General features: G+C 36.6%; 1 protein-coding gene and 1 pseudogene across 2 annotated transcripts in view; one reads left to right on the top strand and one right to left on the bottom strand.

Annotated features, from left to right (window-relative positions):
• Positions 1-23,374, top strand: part of LOC140148052 (histone deacetylase 6-like) — a 104,847-nt gene that overhangs the window by 55,563 nt on the left and 25,910 nt on the right. The window lies entirely within an intron of this gene.
• LOC140147806 (protein trapped in endoderm-1-like) lies at positions 17,839-19,049 on the bottom strand (annotated as a pseudogene).

The raw sequence follows: 23,374 nt of genomic DNA, 5'->3' as shown, positions 1-23,374 counted from the left end.
TAACCTATAAACATTAATCACTTAATAAGGCCTATTTCACAGTGTTATAAGTGCATAACTGGTTTTGTCATTTCATAGGGGCACTATTCTTGGTATTATTATGACTGGCCTTTATTCCAACATACTGTATCCACAATACAATTTGATATCTCAAACTATTGGGTTGCCTTTCCTTGCCCTTATTCTTGTCCAACATTAAAAGCCAAAAAATTGAAAGCCATGGTCCCTCTATCTTATGTTTTGTCATTCAAACACTCCATAGTTGAAGAAGAACCAAGTTGGTTTGATGAATTTCTTTTGTGTTCTTGTCCTGGCAAATGTATAATAGTAGCAAAAGCCTTACGGAAATGTAGGTTCATCAATACATAGGTAACCGGGTGAAGAAAATGACTTGGCCATTGGCACATGGCTGTACCTGCATCCACGGATATATTGTCACCTTCTGGATCAATAAGCAGGTTGATGTAATACGGGCAATAAGAGATGAAGAATACCAGGAAAATACAGGCCATCATGGCTGTGTAGCGTAAGTCCTCTCTTTGTAAACGCGACTGTTTTCTTTCAGGTCTTTGCTGAAGTTCTTCATTTTGCCGCATGAGTGCTATTCTTCTATGATTGACACAGATCTTACGTAAGATTTGTAAGTAACAAAACGTGATGGAGGTAGTAGGAATAACAACTGACGATGTGATGATGAACAAGTTGTATGATTTATTGTCTGGGCTACGCACATACGTACAGACCATGGTGACAGAATCGTATCCCAGTTCACCCCACACTCCGAGAATGCCAGGTAAAAGGAAGAATAAGGGCACCACCCAACAGCTAATTGTGGCAAATCGCACCTTCCATCTGCTTCCTAAGAACTTGGAAAAATATGAGGGATGCACAATCTGTATGTATCTCCCAAACGCTGTCCATGACAGGGAGAGAACTGCTGAACCCATATTGGACAATAAGAACACAGAAAAGAATCGACAGTAATTACCATTGATCTCTCCAAGTACCCATGCACTATTTTTGTAAACTGTTACAAGCGTAGGAACTGTTATGCAGCTACTCAAGAAGTCTGACACAGCGAGACTAATGACGAAGACATTGGAGCTGTTGCGGAGTTGTGGTGTTTTTGCCACGGCAACAATGGTGAGAAAATTCCCTATCATACCAAATACAATGGCTGGTATCCCAATAACCATGGCAAATACTTGTATGCCATCAGAGTATTCTTGCTCTATAGTTGGTGGATCACTGTTGTCAATGACTGTCCAGTTTTCCATGTTTATAAGAAGATATAAGCTATAGCTAAATTCAAGACAAAGGTATTTTGTATTCAAATTTCACTTTTATTTTAGTTTTGTGTTTCTTATGCTAATGGAATGTAAACCATTCTAGTAGCAATGAAATCAAAACATCTCAAGTGGAAGATGATCCATGTACAAAGGTTGTCAGCTAAACTTTCTCTTTCACATCATCTTGAAGTAATGAAGACATCCCACTCTTGTCATCTTATCCAGATTTCTTTGGTTAAGGCAAACTTCCCATACCATCAACAAGCAAGATGAATTTGAGTATTTTTAACCATTTTGTGTTTTTCTTTCTTTTGTGGATGGTATTATAGAAATGAGCACTTTGAAATGTTCACTTTCATCATCTGTTGTCAGGCACACGTTCAAACTTATAGCATCAACAAGATCCATTCAGAAACACCATGATTTTCCAGGTCATACGTATTGTTATTTTAACTGAAACAGCAACAAGATTTAACAACAAGAAACATGCATGTATCACAAAACCTCAATAAAGTCTGCAAAGAATCTGCTTCCTTATTGTACCTATCTGTGCATGACTAGACTGTAATTTTCTCAATTAAGTTCATATTATATTTTTATAAAATACACCACCTATTCATAATTTGCTGTTACTAGATTCAAGCCTGGTGGTTAAGTAAACCTGACCATGGCAGATGGCATTCAAATCTCCAATGACAAAGTTCAGTAACATGTATATGTGCATGAACTTACCATGAATTGACCTTGTAAAAACTCATACCCAGATCATCAGGTCAAAGCCATTAATAATACTGGAGTATGTAGGTTATTGAACTGTGCCTGATAGAGTTGGACTATTTACAGGTCCAAGTGATTTGAGCGCCCTAATGGCTCTGTCAAGAAGAGTTACTAAACCTACGGTTTTGTAGCCCAACTAGGCGACTTCTGACGATTTTCTCTGTGACTTTTGACCAATGTTTCCTGTCCTATGAAAAAAAAACCACTGACTCCCACTGATTTTTGGTAGTTCCCTGTCCCATAGAAACCAATTGTTAATAGAAAAATAGAGTGATATTTTTGACTATTTGACTCAAGTTCCAGTTCCAGTTGAAATCCATATGTTCCCTATGGTACACACAACCTGAATCTCCCACACAGGAGGTGTAGATTTCAAATGGAATCACCCATTCAGGTAACCACATTTGAAATTCACACTTCCTGTGTGGAAGATTTGATGTAAACACACCAAAATATATGATATTAGGTGTTTATTTCAGCTTTGATTGGCATGTGCTACCATACCAGATTGACTGACCCCTCATTTGAGCACGAGTATTGCAGCAACTCTGACTGGGATGCTTAAATTTTCAACAAGTAACAGGAAATATTATGTGACAGTCAAACAAGACTTTGACTTGTCCATAATAGGATGACAAACATGTAGTAATGGACATTAGTGGCTATTTATCACCATATAGCTTGGTGTTAATGGTTGCTATGATGATCACTCAGTGCTCTCTTACAGGAAGAATTTTATTTGAATGAATGCAGCAATTCATTGTATTAAAGGACAAAATATGGGCAAGGAAAAAAATGCTGATCGATCCACCAATCAAAAGACATCAGAAATACTAAACAATCGGGAGTGAGTTACATTCACTTCGACATATTGCAGGGTACGCCGATTGATGTTCTTTATGCTGTATTCATTTAAATATATATAATGGATTGATCAAAATTTGAGATTTGCATCTTCCTTGCTTCAATCCCAAATCAAGTTCGTTTTGGATACTTTCAGTATTGCAGTTGCATATTTGGAGTGGACAGTGGTAGTTGAAGATAGAGATCACTGAAGACCCAGTGTGACCGTGAAGTACTTTTTTTTTGCATACTAATGTATTTTTTGTCTTAAATATTAGAGGAGGGTATGTACATTCGGAATCCTCCACGTTCTGAATCTACATACCCTGGTTATTAATTTAAGTAACAGAAATATATAGTAAATTGCTGTAAACCTTTGACGAGAGCATACTTCCATGGTGTTGATGTTGGACTCATAATAATTAAAAGCACTCATACTATGCTTGAGAGGCCCTGGTTAACATTGCGAAAGTATGCTCTTATCAAATGTTTACAGCAAAATAGTATAATATGCTTAATATTTTTTAGAAGAGACATCCCTGATTACTGTGTTGTCCTTAAGGAATAATAGGACGGCATCAAAAAACACCATTTGCATAGAAATCCATTTGGAAATTGATACAGTAAGTTTATTTGAGGGGGGATATCTATCATTCTTAGTCAGTGGGAGTGGTCTAGTTCGTAGAAACATTTCTGATTGGACAATCGCATGATTTGGTGCCGATCTATCAGGCCGTGAGGCGACCCCACGTCATCATGCGTCTTGATAATCGTAACTGCGCGTGTAGAGGTCTTGGCGTATGTATCGCGCTGGATGCGTGAACTAGTGCGGAATCTGTGAGCAGCGCTAGCAATCGCGCAAAAGAATACGTGAAGTTGTAAACAAGTTTCGTTCATTTTATAATGAGGGGAGTTTTTATTTGTTTACAGTGATTAAAATAATATTTAACTGACTAAGAATGAGAATGAACGATAGGAATTTTTATTTTGCCTATCCTCTACCGATGATAGGCGACAGGCAGGTCCAATATTTTTATCGTAGTGGATCCCGGCTGCGCCGGCATCCACTACTCAAAATATTGAACCTGCCTGTCGTCTATCACACGGTAGAGGATAGGCAAAATAAAAATTCCTATCGTTTATTCTCTAATAGTTATCACAATATAAGCATTACTCAAGGTTGCCACAATCCAAGGGACTGAGCAGTGGTGTAGCCAAGAGGGGTTAGTAGTCTTCCCACCCCTGTTGCCCTCCCCCGTAAGATGCTGGCCACCCTATTATATAAGAATTTTATGCCTTTATTGTACTTTTTAGCCCATTTTTGACAATTGTCATCAATTTTTTGGCCCCTTCAAAGTTGCCATGTCCCTCTCTCCCATCTGAAAAAGTCCTGGGTATGCTACTGGAACTAAGCCAGTTCTAAGTTTGTCATTTTAGCAAGGTACTCCTGTCCTCATTTCAGGTTTTGCAACATAGGAAGGTAACTGTAGAGATTTTTCAAGTGGGATATTGGAAATTTGGATAAACACCTTGCATTACTGGAGTGCTAACATTTTGACCAAAATGGAAGCAGAAAATGTTCTTATGATTTCTCTAACCACAGTACCCTTCATCAACTGTTGTGTTATGCCGAGAGCCCATCCCAATTCCCAATTGACTCAGACATTAAGTTTCATGCGAGTGAATGCACAGCTCTAGCTATAGCAATGTAGTATACATGATGTAGTTATAGTTGTCAAATTGTTATCATAGCATTCAGTGTGAAATACAAGCTCAACGATGATGGCATAGTTACCCAAACTCTGTCAAGTGACAGTGGAGCAATGACATGATGACATGAGTGATGCTATCCCCACCCTCTGAGTGTACAACCTAGTGATATACTGCCCTCATGACTGTGAATGATTAAAATTGTAGTCGTTCTTGCCTTGGGAGATTGTTTGTTGTGATGCTTTCAAACGATGTCAATGTTACTCTGTCATATGGGCGTCAATCCCAGGAGGATGTGGCCCCCACCTTTCGGTAAAATGACCCATTTTTTGCTCTTTTCAGTCACTTTTCGACAATTCAGGATAATTTACCCCCCTCCCCCCCACACATTTCAAACCGGATTGGCGCCAGTGCTCTGTCAAGTGCTCTGCTGCCCTCATGGTTATGAATGATAAATTGAAGTCATTCTTGCAGAAGTGGAGGTACATTGTAGGATGCTGTCTGCAACCTTTTTCATATTTCTTTTTCAGATTTTGTGACCTAACTTGTAGTTGTAGGACAATATTTGCATTGAGGGTGGAATGAACTTAACAAAACAATGTGTGGAAATTGAACTATCAATCACATTTGCATTTCAGGTTAATTTTCGTAGCAAGAAAACCACACACTCTGTTAATTAACATGTCTCTATTTCGCATCATGACTAAATCGTGGCGTTGCCAAGATACAGCACTCATTTGTAGAAGTTACAAATTGAGCCATGTTGGCAGCAAAGACATTTTGTTAGACTGGTGAATTTTAATAAATCTTGACAATTTTGATTTCGATGAAATTGTTGATGATATTTTTCATGTTATATTTTTTCCCCAAAATGACAAACTGTAGATTATTAACTCCATGTCTGTTATATGTAACCAATGGATTGATTAACCCCACAGGCGCTACCATGCTCTTTTTGTTCATTTCATTTCCCGAAGTTTTCAGGAAAAAACACATATTTTTTAGCAATTTCGCTAATTTTTTGTCCTTCAATAATGCCCTTTTGTTGCTAAAATGCAAATGATGTTTCTAATATGCCCCTTTCTAATCCTGAAGGAAACACAAAATATTTTTATTGTTTACAAGCTCCTTGGCACACAGCCCCGATGGCTATACGCTGATGAGCTTGCAGCTCATAGAAGCAAATCTTACTGGGTGCACTGCACATCGGGTGCACTGAAGAAAATAATGAAACTGCATTGATATATGCATGTGATTCGTAAGAATGCCCAATTTTTTTAATTTTGTGTTTGTGTTCACAAATTGTGTTTCTTTATCCAAAAACCCTTATTTTGTGAAATTTCAGACAAGCATACTTAACCCACAGATACACCGAGTAAGAAAGGCAGTAGAGCTCATGGGGTTAAGCTAGTGGGTGCAGGTATATTAGTGATGATAGCAAAAACGGCTATAATTGAAGACTGAATTAAAATATTATTTGCATCTGATGTTAAGGTAAAGGTGCAACGTGATCGGTTGCTGACCTGCACAGTACCGCATTTTTGGTCTGGTTGACAGGACGTTATACGCAAACTAGTCTTTTTAATTCAGTCTTAAATTATATCCACTGAAGGACAAAATTTAAATTATAGGTCCATGCGATATAAAGGGGTTAACCACTGTTGATATTAACTTAGGGTTTGTCCGTATGAGATAAACATGTAATATCATCATTTGCTGTCGTATATATAGAATAATGACACTCTCCTCATTGTGCACATGAACTTAGTTTGGCAAATGAACCATGATAATGACCTGTGCTTTGTAGGGGCTGACTTCAGGTGATTTCAGGCTTAAAAGATATTTGTTGTGCTTTTGAATAGTAGGGTATTGACCATTTTGGTCAACACTCTCAAGTTAGTAATGCTTGTTGGAAGTTTGGGGAATTTCAATGGAGAATACAACTTGCTTCCTCAAAAGTTAGTGTGAAAGCAGGCAACACTTGAGGTTTGACAACCACCTTGCCTATCTCTCTCTCTTTCCTGTATATTTGTCTATTACACTCTCTCTTTCTCTCTGCTCATTTCCTCTTTTTCATCCCTCTCAATCATGTTACCCTTGCACTACGAACTTACACACTATACTGCTGTATCTAAATACTCGACAGCTTTGTAAGGTCAAACTTTTCACTGTGAGGTTACCACGCTTGCGGAAGCTGTTTTGTGTGACCTTTATGCTAATTCAGTGACCCGTGTTCACTCATGCTGCCCTGCACTTCCCGCCGTGAATCAAATCATCCTCCAGACACGCTCCATAAGATACGCTAATGCCTGGAGAACAAAGAATTACGTTGATCAATACCAGTTAAACAGGTGATTGGTATTGTACTCCATGCATTTGCATATTATCTGGAGCGTGTCTGGAGGATGATTTGGCCGAGTAAAAATAAAAACATGTTTCTCGTCCGGGTTTAATAAAGGAGGAAGAGGGCTTGAGGCCCTTTTTTTTATTGTTCTGGTAGAGTGCGCCCCGCTAGTGATCACAGAACCATCCAGAATTGTTTCTTGCATATTAGCAAGGCTATAGAAAACATCTCAACTTCCAAGACATCTTTCTTCAAAAGTTTTGACTGAATTTTAAAAACTGAAAATAAATTTGAAGCGGCCTCAAAAAGGAAGCGGAAGGGGACGAGAAACATGTTTTATTTTTATTCGGCCTTATGATCTTCCGTGCAGTAGAAAGCGGGAAAATCCGAAATATTACTCAAATTTGGTCCAACTTTGGCCTAAATGTAACACAAAAATCGAAAATGTAACACGTTAAAACTAGCACAGTGTTATACTGTGTAGTTTTCCGATGATGCAAAAAATCAAAGTATTCATCGAAAAAATCCAAGAAATTGTGAATCTTGCGATGAAATTTATACATCAAAATGTTTCAGAATTGTCAACTTGCCTAAAAATTCCGTTGATCAAAAAACATGTGCCCTGAAAAATGTCATTATTTTCCTTATCTCTTCACCGATTTTCAAGGTTTAAAAAACTTCGTGTAGATTGCCATTTTGTCTAAATGGGAGTAGAAAGTTGTCAGATTCAAAACATTATTCAACCCTCAAAGACCTTTCTAAAATCCCGTGCGAACACACGAAGATTAAAAGTTCGGCTGGTCATTCGGCAAACATCGGCAGAAACTCGCTGAGTCGACTGTGATTGGTCAAGCGGCTGGAGCATGCGCGAGTAATTTAACAAGCATTTGGATACAGTAATATTTGTAGTGCCTTGACATACTCTATCATTCTTTCTCTTTTCTGCACTCTCTGTTTTTCTCTCTTTTTCTTTTAGTAGATCAAAACACAATCACAATTTGACAAAAGCAATGCACGCACATATTGTATTATCTATTTATTGGTTTTGATTTAATTCAACAAACCTTAATCATTTTTCATTTTATTTACCAATTATCTATTCAATGACTCTGCTGTATATTTGGAATAATTGATTAAAAACAAGTTTGCGAAATGAAACTGCAGAGTGACTGATACAAGAATGCTTTCGTTACTAAGTGGGCTATTCCATTTCAAAACCACACCCTCTTGAGGAAGATTTTGAAATTAGATCTAATGAATTCAAGCGTTTTAGCTTTGCCAGATCCAACAGTTTTCATCCGCAAAGCATTGGACCAGGTGTGGAAGATTTTGAACAAATTGTTCTAATTTTAGGCAAAATTGTGTTAATTTCAACCGGATTTGACCAATTTCCAGCTGGATAGAGCATAAGGCATAAATTGTAATTAAGTTGGTAGTGTGGTCGTCCCCAAGGGTGTGGATTTTATAAATAGAACAACCCAATGATTTGAAGACACTGTAGCCAACTAAAGTATTCATTTTGTTGTATATTTAGCAACATTGAAAGCAGAGGGATAGCTAGTGGCAAGGGTAGAGGATAACTGTTAGAAGTCTTGCCCCTTCTTCTTACCCCCCCCCCCCATGGGATGCTGGCTGCCCAGATATTTAAGATTGTTAGGCCTTTTAGCCAAATCTTGCCCCCTGAAAGTTGCACCCCCTGTGTGGTTTTTTAGGGGGGCATATTTTAGGGGGCATACATTTGAAAAATAAGACCATTGTATGCGTTTTAACTGTTTTTGATGTACTATTAGGCTAAATTTAGAATTGATATAAAAGATATGTATTTTGATGGATTATAGTTTTTTCATTGTTTAACATTCGTCTGTCATAATTTTTACTCCAAAATGTTTTTGATTTCTTTAAATATTTTTTATTATGATAAAGTGAATCCTCTCAGCCCTCTACACTTCACACAAAAACTTAGCGGAACCTTAAACTATATAAATTATATGATTAAACTACAATGTAAGGTGTTTTATCCATGAAAAAAATGATTTCAATTGTTACTCTCTGAATGTTCATGATTGCCCAAACACTTTCTACAAGCGCATATTTCCGCAAAAGCCTTTCTAAATTGTTTATTCAGTAAAACATATACTAGTGGATTCAAACAAGAAGAAAACCAAGTAAACATGACATATATGGATCTTCTATTCATATCTTGAATGAGGGGATCTAGTAGAGCATTGATCATATTAGGAGCATAGGCTAGCAGGAATATAATGAATATAAGCACCATCATTTTAGTGAACCGGTAGTCTTCTCTTTGCTGCTTCTGATTACGGCTTTGTGGATTTGCCGGAGGTAACCCATTTTGTCTCATAATTGTTACTTTCTTGTGGTTTTCATAAAGCTTATGTAAGATTTTAAAGTAACAGAATGAGATAATTATTACTGGTATTAAGAAGGATACAGCTACTAGAAATGTCGCATATCCCGATTCATCAATTAGTACAGTACAAGTTAGAGTTTTGTTTTCATAACCAACTGCACCCCAGAGTCCAGTTACAGCAGGGAGTAACAACAAAGGAGGGCACAGCCAAAGCCCAACCACAAGCATGACGGCATTCCGCTTCCTTCCAAACACCCTCTGATATGCACTGGGATACAGGATCTTCAGGAAACGACTTATTGCAATTCCACCCAGGCTCACAAGCGTTCCTCCGAAGAACAGGGTCAGCAACATGGGGAACATACGGCAGTAAGCAGATCCAAGGATCCAGCCATTCTTCCAATAGACCGCAATGGTACTAGGAATGATGATACTTGCAAAGAGCATGTCAGATATACTGAGGCTTATTATGAATATATTTGGGCTGGTCCGAAGAGATTTAGTTTTGATGACAGCTATGATAGTGCACAAATTACCAACAAGACTAATAATGATTATTGGGATACCTATAGCTGTAGCCATTACCTGAATGGCATGACTGTATTGTCGCTGAAGATCTGGTATAATGGCTGTACTGTTTAGTATAGCCATTGCTGATCACAGTCAAGTTATAGCTCAATTGATTAGGCACTAGACTATGGTATGAGAGGTTTACAAGGTCGAGCCCTAGCTGTGGTGTAGTTTAAAAAAGAAAAAAAATTGAGTTTACTTGAAATTCCCTAGACACGGAACTCACTGCTACTTGTCCTGTTGTTGTAACCTGTAACGAAACTCAGGGAGCTGACCCTGGCTGCGAAGCCTGCTGCAAAGATCTATTGTGGCATGTTTAAGGTGTGCACTTCTTAACTGCAAGTCTCTGTGTTGTTTTTGAATGGTTGATGGAATAATTTGAGGTCACAGTGGTCAGCAACAATCTGTAAAGTGAGCTGAGGCTTGTGAGTTTATGCCTGTGCATAGCGCATTACTGTAACTTTTTGTGCTTCTTCTAGTAAAGATGAGTTGTTGTAGGGGGATTTTTCTCCATTTTTTTCCAAAAACTTTGTTTAATTGTCAACACACTGATTGCATGCAATGCAAAACTACAAAGTCAAATGTTCATGCCAATAAATACTTGTAGTAAATGTAATGATTATTTTCCCAGATGCTTTTGTCCAAAAGTGGAGCAAAATAAGTCAATAAAAGTTTGCTAACTTCGTAGGCTACTGGACTCTTAAGTGTTTCTTAGAATGTTAGTCTGCACCTATTTGATCGTTACAGTCAACTTACCAATAGGTTTAACAACAGGTCTTTGGAGAAATGTCTTGTAACATGCAGCAATAGATCATTGCATGGTTACAAGTGACACATGAGATTACAGAATGTTCCTTTCACTTCAATGTCTAGAATGACTAGAGTTTCTTAAAGCAGTACCTTACAGGTGAAGTGTTCCAGAAATGATGCTTTGAATACAGTCCAACATCATTATCTGGCTGAGATAATATGGAAAGCACTGGTGTTAGCCATGGATGACCAAGCTGTACCTCCAAACAGAAGCCAAGCGATGGAAACAATATTCATTTCTGAAGAAGAATTTGATTCAAATCAGGATCCCAATCCAGTCCTTTGGCTACTTGATATCAGTAGCTTCTGGAATTGTCTAGAAGAGCACCTTTGTAAGAAGTTTGAATCTAGAAAAAATGATGTTTGTTGGATCTAATATGTTCCATAACAGCCACTGAGGTGGGCTCACATCAATCTTTTCAATCTGTCACACAAGGAAGCATGAAAGCACACATTACTTACTTTGTGCTCTCTTGGATATTTTGAGTCCAATCCAGTTTTGATACAATCTAGCATGCACTTGCTGTAAACCTGGGTTGTGTAACTGTGGAACAAAAACCCAATTAAGCCCAATTTGTTCACAGTAAATAACCACAAGTGGTTACCATGGCGATAATCCACTGTTTTACCATTGAAGTAATAAATTTTAGCCCTAGTTCTTGGTAATCTTTTGCCATAATCTGCCGCTATGCAGTACCATCAAGAGATTGTGATCATAATCACTTCATCTTTGCCATGGTGAAAGTCCAAACATAGGCATATTTACGTAAAACATCTGATTGATGCATGCAATTAAGATGATGATCAGTACAAATACTGTCTGTTTGTTAAGAGCAAAACCAAGTTTTGACAAAATAGCTTTGCATCACTCCTCACAGATGACAGTTTGTCATATGCTGATGTTTACGTGCATTTTCTTCATTCTGACAAATTATTTCTCTTTACTTTTTTTTCTTTCTTTTATTAGAGACATGGGCGTCATAATTCAAACTCTATTAGATATTTTCTGGTACAAATTATTTCTCTTTCCTTTTTTTTTTTTTCTTTTATTAAAGACACAGGAGGCATAATTCAAACTTTATTAGATATTTTGTGGTAGAGTGTAGGAGCATGAGACACAGCTACAGGGGCAGCTCCTGTAATTGAGACTAAATCAAATGGAGCCTAGTTGCTTCTGTTTCAGGCATTGTTCTGACATAACCCATGGGAAAATTACCGACCTCTAAGAGCTATTTTGATTGGTTACAAAAGGGCTATATCATGTATCCAACCAATCAGAGATAGGGTAAGAATATTCTGTCTTAAACTGATGAAATAAATCAGTTTATGGGCATTTTCCACATTCTGACCAATACTTCTTTTCTCTCTCATTTCTTTTGGCAAATGTGGCATTCACACTTTATTAGATATTTGTCTGGTCAAGTGTGAAAAGCATTGAAATTGAAACTAAATCAAATGAAGCTATTTGAACTTGAGGTGTTATTCTGTCTGGTATAATTTGGGTGTACTTGTGAGACATTTGGGTGTATTTGTGATACATTTGAGTGTACTTGTGAGACATTTGGATGTATTTGTGAGACATTTGGGTTTATTTGTCAGACATTTGGATGTATTTGTCAGACATTTGGGTGTATTTGGCAGGAAGCGATTGGAAGAAAAAAAATTAAATTAGGCAACTTCTCCAAGCTGTAAAAGAGACTTTTTTTATTAAACAAAATCAAAATTTCACTGGTTTTGTTTTCATTTCTCACGTCTATCAACAAACTTGATTAATCTATTTAGTTCTGTGAGTTTGTCTGTTGGTGTGTATGTGTGTTCCATTTTGGTTGACATTAACAAGCATAACACAATTATGTGTTTCTACTGAGGTAAGGGTTGATGCTGAGAAGATATCGTACACTTCCCACAATGCATTTCTGACATTTCAATTTTCTGTACTGACTTGCTATCTAGTGCAAAATGGGTTGATAGCTGTGGGTTGATAGTGACATAAAGTACCTCAACGAACAGAGCACATCCAGATCGTGCAAAATATATTTATTTCTTGACTATTGTCCCATGTTTAGCCAGTGTATGCTCAACATGAAAACAAAGGGAACCTGTATAGGAATGTCATTTGATGTAATGAGGTGATGTATGTTGCAAAGGATTCTGGGAAGGGTGCGATATCTTCTCTGGGGTTGATGGTTGATGTGAGGTTATTACACAATATAACAGTCCCAGTAAACACAGATCGGGTGAAGGGTAATGAGGTGTAATATCACCCAGTAGTGGCACCAGGAAGTGTTTTGGGTGGGGGGGGGCAGGGTCAAAGTGAATTTCAGGGGGGAAGCAAACAATTTTGTACAAATTACTCTAAAAAGTGGAAATTTTCATAATTTTGGGTTTTTTATGGGGGGGGGGGGAAAGAGTTCTAACCAGGGGGGATTTGACCTGCATATCACCTGTGGGACTGCCACTGACCTCACCATCAACCACCTTTTTGAGGAATACTGTTTCCATCTTTTTGACCAATTAAGTCATCTGTTTTATTCCAGCTGATCTCTCCCATCAATGGGCTATTCAGTTGAAATCCATACACCCCATGTGGAAGACATGACCTTAATCTCACACATGGGGGTGTAGATTTCAAATGGATTCACCCATTCAGGTAAGTCTTCACTGGAATAGCCCAATGTTTTTCTCTAGCTTGCCACATATTATTTATGTTTACTTGAAATAATAGATAATTAACTTTTATATTTTTTAATTGTTTTCAGTACTTTCATATAATACCTATATGTAAAAAAAAATACAATGACATATTTCATTAATTATTTGATACAATTTACATATTGACTTCATGCTGTTCAGTCTTACAAGTCATCATGTTTCCAATAGCATGTCTAAACTTACTGTTCATGAGGACATAGACCAGTGGATTGAGGCATGCACTGAGCCAGGCACATATTAATGTAGCAGTACTTGCTATAAGCTCATGTCCATCTTTTACTAACAGTGTGTATATCGAATATGGAAAATAACATAATAAGAACACAAAGAACACACACAGCATCATCAGGGCAAATTTTAAATCTTCTCGTTGATCTTGCGAGTTTGTCACTGATCGTTGGTGCCAAATTTGCCTCTGTCGTGTGACTGTGATTCTTCTGTGATTGGCGCACACTACTCTGAGTATACGCAGGTAGCAGAAGATGATGATTATTGCGGGAATGAATATCCCGACAGTGAGGTAGAAACGGCAAAACTGAGCATATTTTCCATTGCATTCAATCTTACAGCTGTGAGTGTGTGTATCAGGACGAACATCACCCCAAATACCAAATGTGGTAGGTAGTATGACTAGCATAGGAATTATCCAACAGCTTACAGTCATACAGACACTCCATCTCTTTCTCTTGAATAGTCTCTGATATGCATCAGGCCAGATAAAACATAAGAATCTTCCAATTGCAGTTCCTACCTGACACATCATGGATGTACCTATTAGCGTATAACTTGCAGTGGCGTGAAGTTTACACATTTTTAGGTCATAAAACCATCCATTTCGTACAAAAACTGTCAAACGTACCGGAATGGTTAGTGTACAGAATAGAAGATCTGCCAAGCAGAGATTCAGGATGAATAGATTGGGTCCATGTCGTAAAATAGGAGTCTTGATGATAGCAATAATGGTGAGCAGGTTACCAAAGAAGCCGCAGATTACTATCAGTATACCAAATGTAAGAGCAGTCACTTTAAGTTGGTTAGAGTAGAGAACAGGTGGATTGGTACTGTTCTGTACATCATAGCATATTGTCATGTTACTTGTGTACAACTCAATGTCAAATGAGCACGACATACTTACAGAAACACATTCTCAATCAATAATCTGTAACCCACTCTTGAAATTGGTAGAACACCTTGCTGTACATTTCCACTGTTTACTTTTTCCTGATGGCATGATATGGAAGCTAGTTCACCATTGAAGATTGTCATTGCAAATAGAGTTTCACAAATACCATTACAATCATCAATTACAACTGATTGGCTATACAGAAGTGTTTAATACAATTTCACTTTCAGAACAGGAAGTCCAATAGTTTAAATTAGTACTGTCAAATAATTTTTCTCATTGCTAGTAATTAATGTATTGCTGCATCAGTTGGGCTATTTTTACAACTTCCTTGATGATAGAGACACAGTCATTTATAAGCATCTCGTACAAGCCACTGAAATGTCTGTTTTCACCATTGAACACAGACAGTACACTATCAGTGGTTAATATATCTTTGGCCATAAAGCTCTCTATTATTTGTCTTAATACGTCAGATTTGTGTCAAGAAAAGTAAATATAGCTATAGAGAGATGTTTTCATCAATTGAAGAAGGCAAAGTCACGTCTTCAGTCATGGTTGTGCACGTATTATCAAGTCTGTTTTATGCGGGAGCATTCTTGTTAGGGCAATTAATCTTCACATATTATTGGTAAAGGATATCGGGGGCATTTACTTAGTTAATCATTTCTCAACTGTTTTGATCAATCGGGATATGGATATTGCAAGGTCAAAATTTTTGTGTTTCAAATGTTAATCTTTTACCTTGTTTTAGCATCATACAGTGGTCATTGAGGCATGTGTTGACGTTCATCTTTGTTGCTTGCCTGAATTGTTTGTTTCAAATGTTAATCTTTTACAGCGGTCATTGAGGCAAGCTTTGACGTAAGTTCATCCTCATTTCCTTTTTAATGTTCTGCATGCTGGCCATAGGCTTCAACATATAAAGTCCAAGTTTTGAGATATTTTCTCAAAATAACCAATGCTAGGCATGTGTGAACTCATGCTGATTCCAAATATGGTCATGAGAGAGAGTTATAGGGGAGTCTTTTTAACTCTACATCAATACTGTGATAGGTACCAAGGGGGGGGGTCATACATTTTGGAATGAAAAATAGGGGGTGGTCATACAATTTTGATGACCTAAATGTGGGAGTCACAAGATGACCACAGATAGTGTTTATTTTATTCAAAAAGACTGATTTCTGTACAATTTTAGCCTGTTTAAGGGGTAAGGTGTATCAGTGGTGGGGGGGGGGGGTCATAAACTTTTGTTGCCAAACAAGGGGGGTTGCAATTTTATTGACACCAATTTTGTAAATTTAGGACCCCCTTCCAAAGAAAATAATAGCCCCTTATGTCTTAATTAAGACATTAAATCTGACATAAGAGCTCCATAGTTAGCAGCTGAGATAATTAGTGGGGTTTCTTTCATTTTAAAATGGACAGAAATCCTTCCTGACAGTAGTTACTATTAATATTTCAGTGGTAAAGAATAACAAAATTAAATTTGATTAAAAATTTGACTGAAATTACATATTATGTCTTTAAGAGTATCAGTTGGACCATGTGCAATTTTGTACATATTTATAAGACCGCAGTCATTACTGATCCATGACACATGAGGCTAACTAAGTTGAGGAGGATGGAGAGCACATGTTGAGACCCTGATACACACAGATTTAAACTGTAAAAACCAGACTTACATTTCTTCCCACATCCATGGAACTTCTTTAGAAAGTGAAGTAGGAGCAGCAAACAATTTCATATTCAACCTTTGATTGTTTGATCATCTCAGGTTTGCACAACTAGCTCACTTCATAAGAGTACGGTAAGGTTTTAGCGTTTTTTGAACATGCATATACCATGCAAATGGTTTAAGCAATTGAATAAATTAAAAATCTGACCTTCAACACGTTGAATTTAAGTACAGGAATACTTCTATTCAGACTTTTATTCAGGCAGTCCAATTTGGAAATCATGTCCAATCATGTTTAACATAGGAACCAGGGCAGTCAATGAAATGCTAGGATAACAAAACATATTGTGATGCTGTTTGGAAAAAATTGAATTAAGATCAAATTGACCCAGATATACTTTTTGATCATTACATGCAGCAGGTAGGCAAACATTAATGGGCTATTACATTTAAAATCCACACTACCCCTGTGGAATATGTTAGAAATATCTCCCACAAGGGGAGTGTAAATTTCTAATGGAATGAATACACCAGGCAGCTCCATTTGGATTTCATACACCCTCTGAGGAAGATTCAATATGAATTGACCACGAAGGGAGGATTAGTTTCAAATATTGTTGGTTAATGTGCTAATTCCATTTGAAATTCATACAGTCCCTGTATAAGATATTTCCTAAATATTCCACAGTGGTAGTATGGATTTTAAATGTAATATCCCAATTTGTACAAATAATAAAATGCTTGCATCTTAACAGGATTTGGTAGAATATCACGATTGTTTGATATGTGGTCATTTGGTAATTTTGCTAACAAAAAACATTATAATATAATGTTCAATTCTAGACCTGCACAATACCAACAGCTATTACACTAATACACATAACTATTTGAAAGATAAATTTTTGTTTCTATATCAAATTATTCATCATTTTCTGCTTTTTTGTGGTAATTTTATTCTATAAACTGTAAATTTGTGTCCACATTGAGTGCGCTATTTACATATATTTTAAATTTAAAATTAGCCAAATAATATGACTTCTTCTTTACATTTCATGATAAAAAGTTTGTTGAAAATTTCCTTGCCATTTATTAGTATTTTTTCGGATATTCTAATACCATTATACAAGTGTTACCCCTTGTAAAGATGCAAACAAGATTTAAGATAAAAAGCGTCATCATTGTTCACTTTTTCTTAAAGTTGACACAGTTTTACATTACATCAAACAATGGTGATATCAATTTATTGTTCCAGGGTTTATTGCTATATATTAAAACTTTATTTTGAAAGTAAATACTTGAAACTCGACCTTTCTTACATTGTTACAGAATAATACTGGTATACAAAATGTATACAAAAATTTTATAGTGAAATTTCATGTTGCAATGTAATGGGTGAATAATTGTTGAGTCATTGCATATATAGAGTTCAAACCAAAAGTAAGAACTTATAAAATTCCATAGCGATGACAGACATCAGAACCTTCTTCTTTTAAATGGCAAGAATGATCTATGATGAAATATCATTTTTCAAAACTAAAAATTCTTAAAATCATGAAATAGCTACCAAATTTAGGGTGTGGTTAAATTCCCATATTCTTTCGTGTTGGTTGCTTGCATGGAAAACATTGTGCACTACTTCCGTACCACTTCCGTTTTTCATCAACTCAGCTGAATCGAGTAAACAGAGAATGACTCGACTAGGTCATGGTCTGAACTTGTTATTGCTTACCCCTTGTTGGCAGGCCTGACAAGTTATGAGTTGACTTGATGTACAGATGTTTCCATTGAGTCTGGGTTACACCTGCCACAATTACATGGCAGGACAGTCAGGAATGCACGCCTAAATTGTCTGTTTAAGAGCACATACAAGACTGGATTCAGACAAGGGCTGAGCCATACACAGGATGCTGTGAAGAATCCCTAACAAGATTGTCATGATGAGGATCCAGCAAATTGTTGATCATATAGGGAGCATAGGCCATTAGAAACACAATGAATATAGCTACCATCATCCTTGTGTATCTCAGGTCTTCCCTTTGTTCCTTCTGTCCTGCATGAGATGCTCCACTAGTTCCTATTCCTCCTGCACGAGGGACTCCACTAGTTCCTGTTCCTCCTGTAATCTGCTGTCTTGCAGCTGCGACTTTCCTGTGGTTAGAGCAAACTTTGCAAAGGATACGCAAATAACAGAATGTTATGAAAATAATGGGAATAGCAAATCCACACAATAGTAGGAAGGTATTGTAATGAGAGTCATCACGCAAGAAGGTACACGTGAGTGTTTTGGGTTCATACCCTAACTTGCCCCATATTCCTATCATAGCTGGGAATAGAACAAACACAGGTATTGACCAGAAGAAGCAGAGTAATAAACACATGTTCAGTTTTGAACCAGAAACTATACTGAAGATCTTTGGATGGATTATTTTGAGGTACCTGCTCACAGCAGTGCCTGATATACTGAACAAAACTTCACCAACAACAAGGATCAGAATAACAGGATATACATGGCAATATCCATCTCCTAATATCCAGGCATTGTTCCAGTGAACTGTCACAGCTGTAGGTATTATGATGCAACTATATAGTAGATCAAATGTTGACAGACCAATGATGAATATATTGATGCCAGTACGGAGTGATTTGGTTTTCAGTACAGCAACAATTGTCAGTGAGTTTCCCAGGATGCCAATAATGATGGCCGGTATTCCTATGATAAGAGCAGCGTATCTGACAAGCTCAGGATACATGCGTGTTTCCTCATGTAAGTCATCTGGTGATGAAGATGTGAACAGTGATGAAGAATAATAATGAGATGCCATTCTCAGTCACTAGACGCCTGTTACAAGTAAGGAGTTCCTTTGTGTGTGACTTGCTGATTTCTAATGTCGCATGATTCCAAACATAACTCAGAATGGTAAATCTTGAGTCGCAGTAGTCTTAATGGCAAAGCAATTTCTTACAAATAATTTTCTCCGGTAGGTCACTAGTCTTAAAATCAATGTCAATTTATGAACCTTGAGCGAGTACGGCTAGCTTTTGAAAGTCACAAGGATGCCTTTTAAAATGAGAATGAAAAATAAATTGTCTGGTTGCTTTACACTGTAGATGACAAAAAATGAAAGTGCATGAGACAGCTACTTTACTACATGAACTCAATCTGTGACTAAACTGCATGATTTCGTTAGTGTTCATCAGAGACTTTGAGTATTTTTGGTCTTGGATATCAACAACAAAAAATCAATGCTATAGCTATTAAAATCTGATGCATCCTGCTCATGCTTAGGTTTTTTTAAGTGGTCATTTCAGATGGGAACTAATTATATAGTATGGTAATAAAAGGTAGTGCACAGGCATGCTGGGGTATATAGTCATATTTGCCATCATGCAAGTGAATAATTGTTTAATAAAGCAGGAGTAATTGTAATGTAATAAAACTGGGAACTAGCATTAAACAATGAATGCGTTTCTACTTAATGCAACATACACAGTTATTTAACCTATATATGTCTTTGCATTCATTGAATAACCTTTGAGTGTAGGGATGCAAAAACCCATAGTCCACAATTTGGGGTCAAAGTATGAGCTATGATTGTAAAAAGGTGCTTATTGAACTCTGCCATTGGAAATGAGACATTGTGCTAAGGACACTTAAATAATAACTGCTAAATTTAGAGCATGAGGTTAGCTTCTGTGTGTACTTACAGTTCATGTACAAAGCAGTTCAAACAAGTATAAATATCCAGAACACAAAATTAATGATGAAAAGATAGACGATGTAAACATTTGAAATCCACACACCCCCTTTGGAAAACATGACCCTAATCTTTGACACAGGGGGTGTAGATGTCTAATGGAGTCATCCATTCAGGCACCTCATGCTCTGAATTTAGCAGTTATTATTTCAGTGTCCTCATCCATCATTTTGCTTTTTTACGGTTTTCATAAAAAGAAATCATTGCTTTCCCATTGTATATAAAAATATATTTATATTTTGGTATTTTCATTATAACTCATTGCTGCATGATGTATGGATAAAAATAAAAATTGATTGATTGAACCCTCATTTGAAATTTACACTCCCTCTGTGAGAGATTAAGGCCCTGTCTTCCATAGGAGGTGTATGGATTTCAACTGGAATAGCCCATTATGATGTAATCAGTATGAGGCTGATGTCGGCCATATTCACTTTCTGCATTTCTATGCAAATAGTTCACATATAATGAACATATCATTTGCTGAAAATTTTATCAAAATTTAATCAGAAGTTGGGATATATTTATAGTTAAAGTATCTCTTAAATAAAAGAAACTAGAAAGATATGCACCCTTAGTTTTGTCCATATATCTCAAAGTCGCTTTTCAAGATATCCAACTCCATTTTACTGATCTCTTCATTTGTGATAACAAATTGGACACAAATAGAAATTTTAAAATGAAACCCATATAATACTCGTACTGGAGTCATTAGGCACGCTTTTAGAATATTGCTTTTGTCTTGTACAAGTGCTTTATGTTTTGTTCCATTATTTTTACAAGGATTTGACCTTCACTGTCAATTCATGCATTTTACCTAATATTGCTCAAATATAGTAACCAGCAAACACAAAGATGTTATTAAAATTTTATAAATGTGATATGGTGGTGTTTTGGTTTTGGTTAAAATGTTTTATTCAATTTTTATTTTTTATTTATTTAAATGTCTGGCTAAAAAGGTCACAAAACAAGAGTTTTGTATGAAAAAACACCACAACAGCATTTTAAAAATGTTGTCAATATGTTATTGTATAATATATTTTAATAATATTTTGTTAACAATTAAAGAATAGGCCTATCTATTTCTCTGTTTCTTGAATGTTCTCAAAATGTTTTACCCAACATTTTTAAAAGCATTATCTGTAAAATGTTTGTGTTTTCCTGGGTACTGTATCAATCAAATGAATATGCTGTTTAATTAATAGAATTTGGAAAGGTTCATTTAAGAGTGTTTTGTCCTGTTCATAGAGTAAAAATAATAAATCTCAGAAATGCAGCAACGTTTGCGAATAGACTGGTAGACTCACCTAACTAGACACACATAAAGGAGATTGTATAATTGCAATTCTGGTTGTTGGCAAAGAAATTAATTACATTAGACCAGAGAACAAGTCTGCTAGATTCCATATTCATGACTAGATAACTTAATTTTTGTCTGCATTGTTTGGAGCAAGATTTCCAACATAACTTGATTTCTTTTTAAGACACAAAACACCTTTGCACAAAACTTCAATATTCAACAATAATACAAATTAATTTTATATTTATCAAATGTTGTATTGCATGTACTGTCCGCACTGTATTGTAATTAAGCATTACATTTTGAGTTTCTTGATTAAGTGATAAAGTGAATGGTTGAGGTAAATGACTTGAGGGGTTAGTGCAAGAAGGCTTTATCTGCAATGACACAGAGGCACACCCTAAAAAGCTTAAAAGTGAAGGGCCTCTAAAATATCATGGCACACCTTAAAGCTAAAAAGTGAAGAGTCTAATATGGATTCCTGAAGGCACATCTTAAAAAGTGAAGGGCATACAACCCGAGATACACCCTTAAAAAGTAAGGGCCTAATGTAGAATCCCGAGGCACACCTGAAAGCTTAAAAGTGAAGGGCCTAATATCTGAATGGCCTCTAGAATCTCATGGCACACCTTAAAGCTACAAAGTGAAGGCCCTAATATAGATTCCTGAGGCACTCCCTGAAAAGGTTCAAAGTGAAGGGCTTAGAACCTGAGGCATGCCCTAAAAAGCTTTAAATTATAGGGCCTAATCTAGAATCCCATGGCACACCGTAAAGCTTTAAAGTGAAGGGCCTAATATAGCATCATGAGGCACACCCTACAAAGGTTGAAAGTGAAGTGCCTAATCTAGAATCCTGAGGTACACCCTAAAAAGCTTAACAGCGTAATCTAACAAAAAAATATTTTTGAATGGAAATTAATATTTTACAAATCACATATTGACAGGCCAAAATTTTTGATGTAAAAACTTTGATGCAAAAAAGAAAATGCAAAGTAGGCTTTAACTACATCAAATTAATCCCCTGTTGTTTTTCTTCATGCATATAATAAATTGTGATTTAGGGGGTTTATTTGAGAAAAATTATGGATTTTTATCTAACAACTTGATGATTCAAGACTCAGTAAAAGGCAAAGCTAGAATTATCTATGATAATTGCAACTACTAATTATATAAACTCATGAAACTAATATAAGCTAACAAAGTCATCACTATGATATATAATTGTTGAGAAAAACTTTTGGCTGGATCATTTCCCACCAAAAAATTCTACCAAATAGATTGCCTTGCCTGCAGTGCTTCAAATGAGAAAATGCATTTCCAGTTTAGTATTTATTTTACAAACTTACTTGTATATTTATTGTTTGAAATCAATGTCAATTTCAATGGATTAATTATCTGCTTTGGATGATTCCATTGTCTCAGGATTGCACCTGCCACAATTACATGGCAGGATGGTCAGGAATGCACGCCTAAATTGTCTGTTTAATAGTACATACAGGACTGGGTTAAGGCATGTACTGAACCAGGCACAGGATGCAGTGAAGAATCCCACCCCCATATTATCATGATGAGGGTCAAGCAAGTTGTTGATCATGTATGGAGCATAGGACATCAAGTACACAATGAATATAGCTACCATCATTTTGGTATATCGGAGATCTTCCCTTTGCTCCTTCTGTCTTGCATGAGATGCTCCACTAGCTCCTGTTCCCCGACCTGTAATCTGCTGTCTTGCAGCTGCGACTTTCCTGTGGTTAGAGCAAACTTTACAAAGGATACACAGGTAACCAAATGCTATCAGACTTATTGGGATGATGAAAGCACTAAGCAGTAAGAAGTTATTATAATTTGAATTATCTCGTAAGAAGGTGCATGTTAGTGTCTTGGGTTCATAACCCAGAGTTCCCCAAATCCCCAACATAGGAGGCAGGAGAATAAATACAGGTACTGACCATATTACACACATCAACAAGGCAATGTAAGTTTTCTTCTCAAACACCATGGTAAAGATCTTTGGATGGATGATTTTCAAATACCTTGTAACTGCAGTGCCAGCCAGACTCATCAAACCCTCCCCAATCACCATAAAGAA

Source organism: Amphiura filiformis, chromosome 3 (assembly GCF_039555335.1).
Source record: "Amphiura filiformis chromosome 3, Afil_fr2py, whole genome shotgun sequence".
Lineage (NCBI taxonomy): Eukaryota > Metazoa > Echinodermata > Ophiuroidea > Amphilepidida > Amphiuridae > Amphiura > Amphiura filiformis.
The sequence above is the reverse complement of the archived record's forward strand: the minus strand, read 5'-3'. Positions and strand labels throughout refer to the sequence as shown.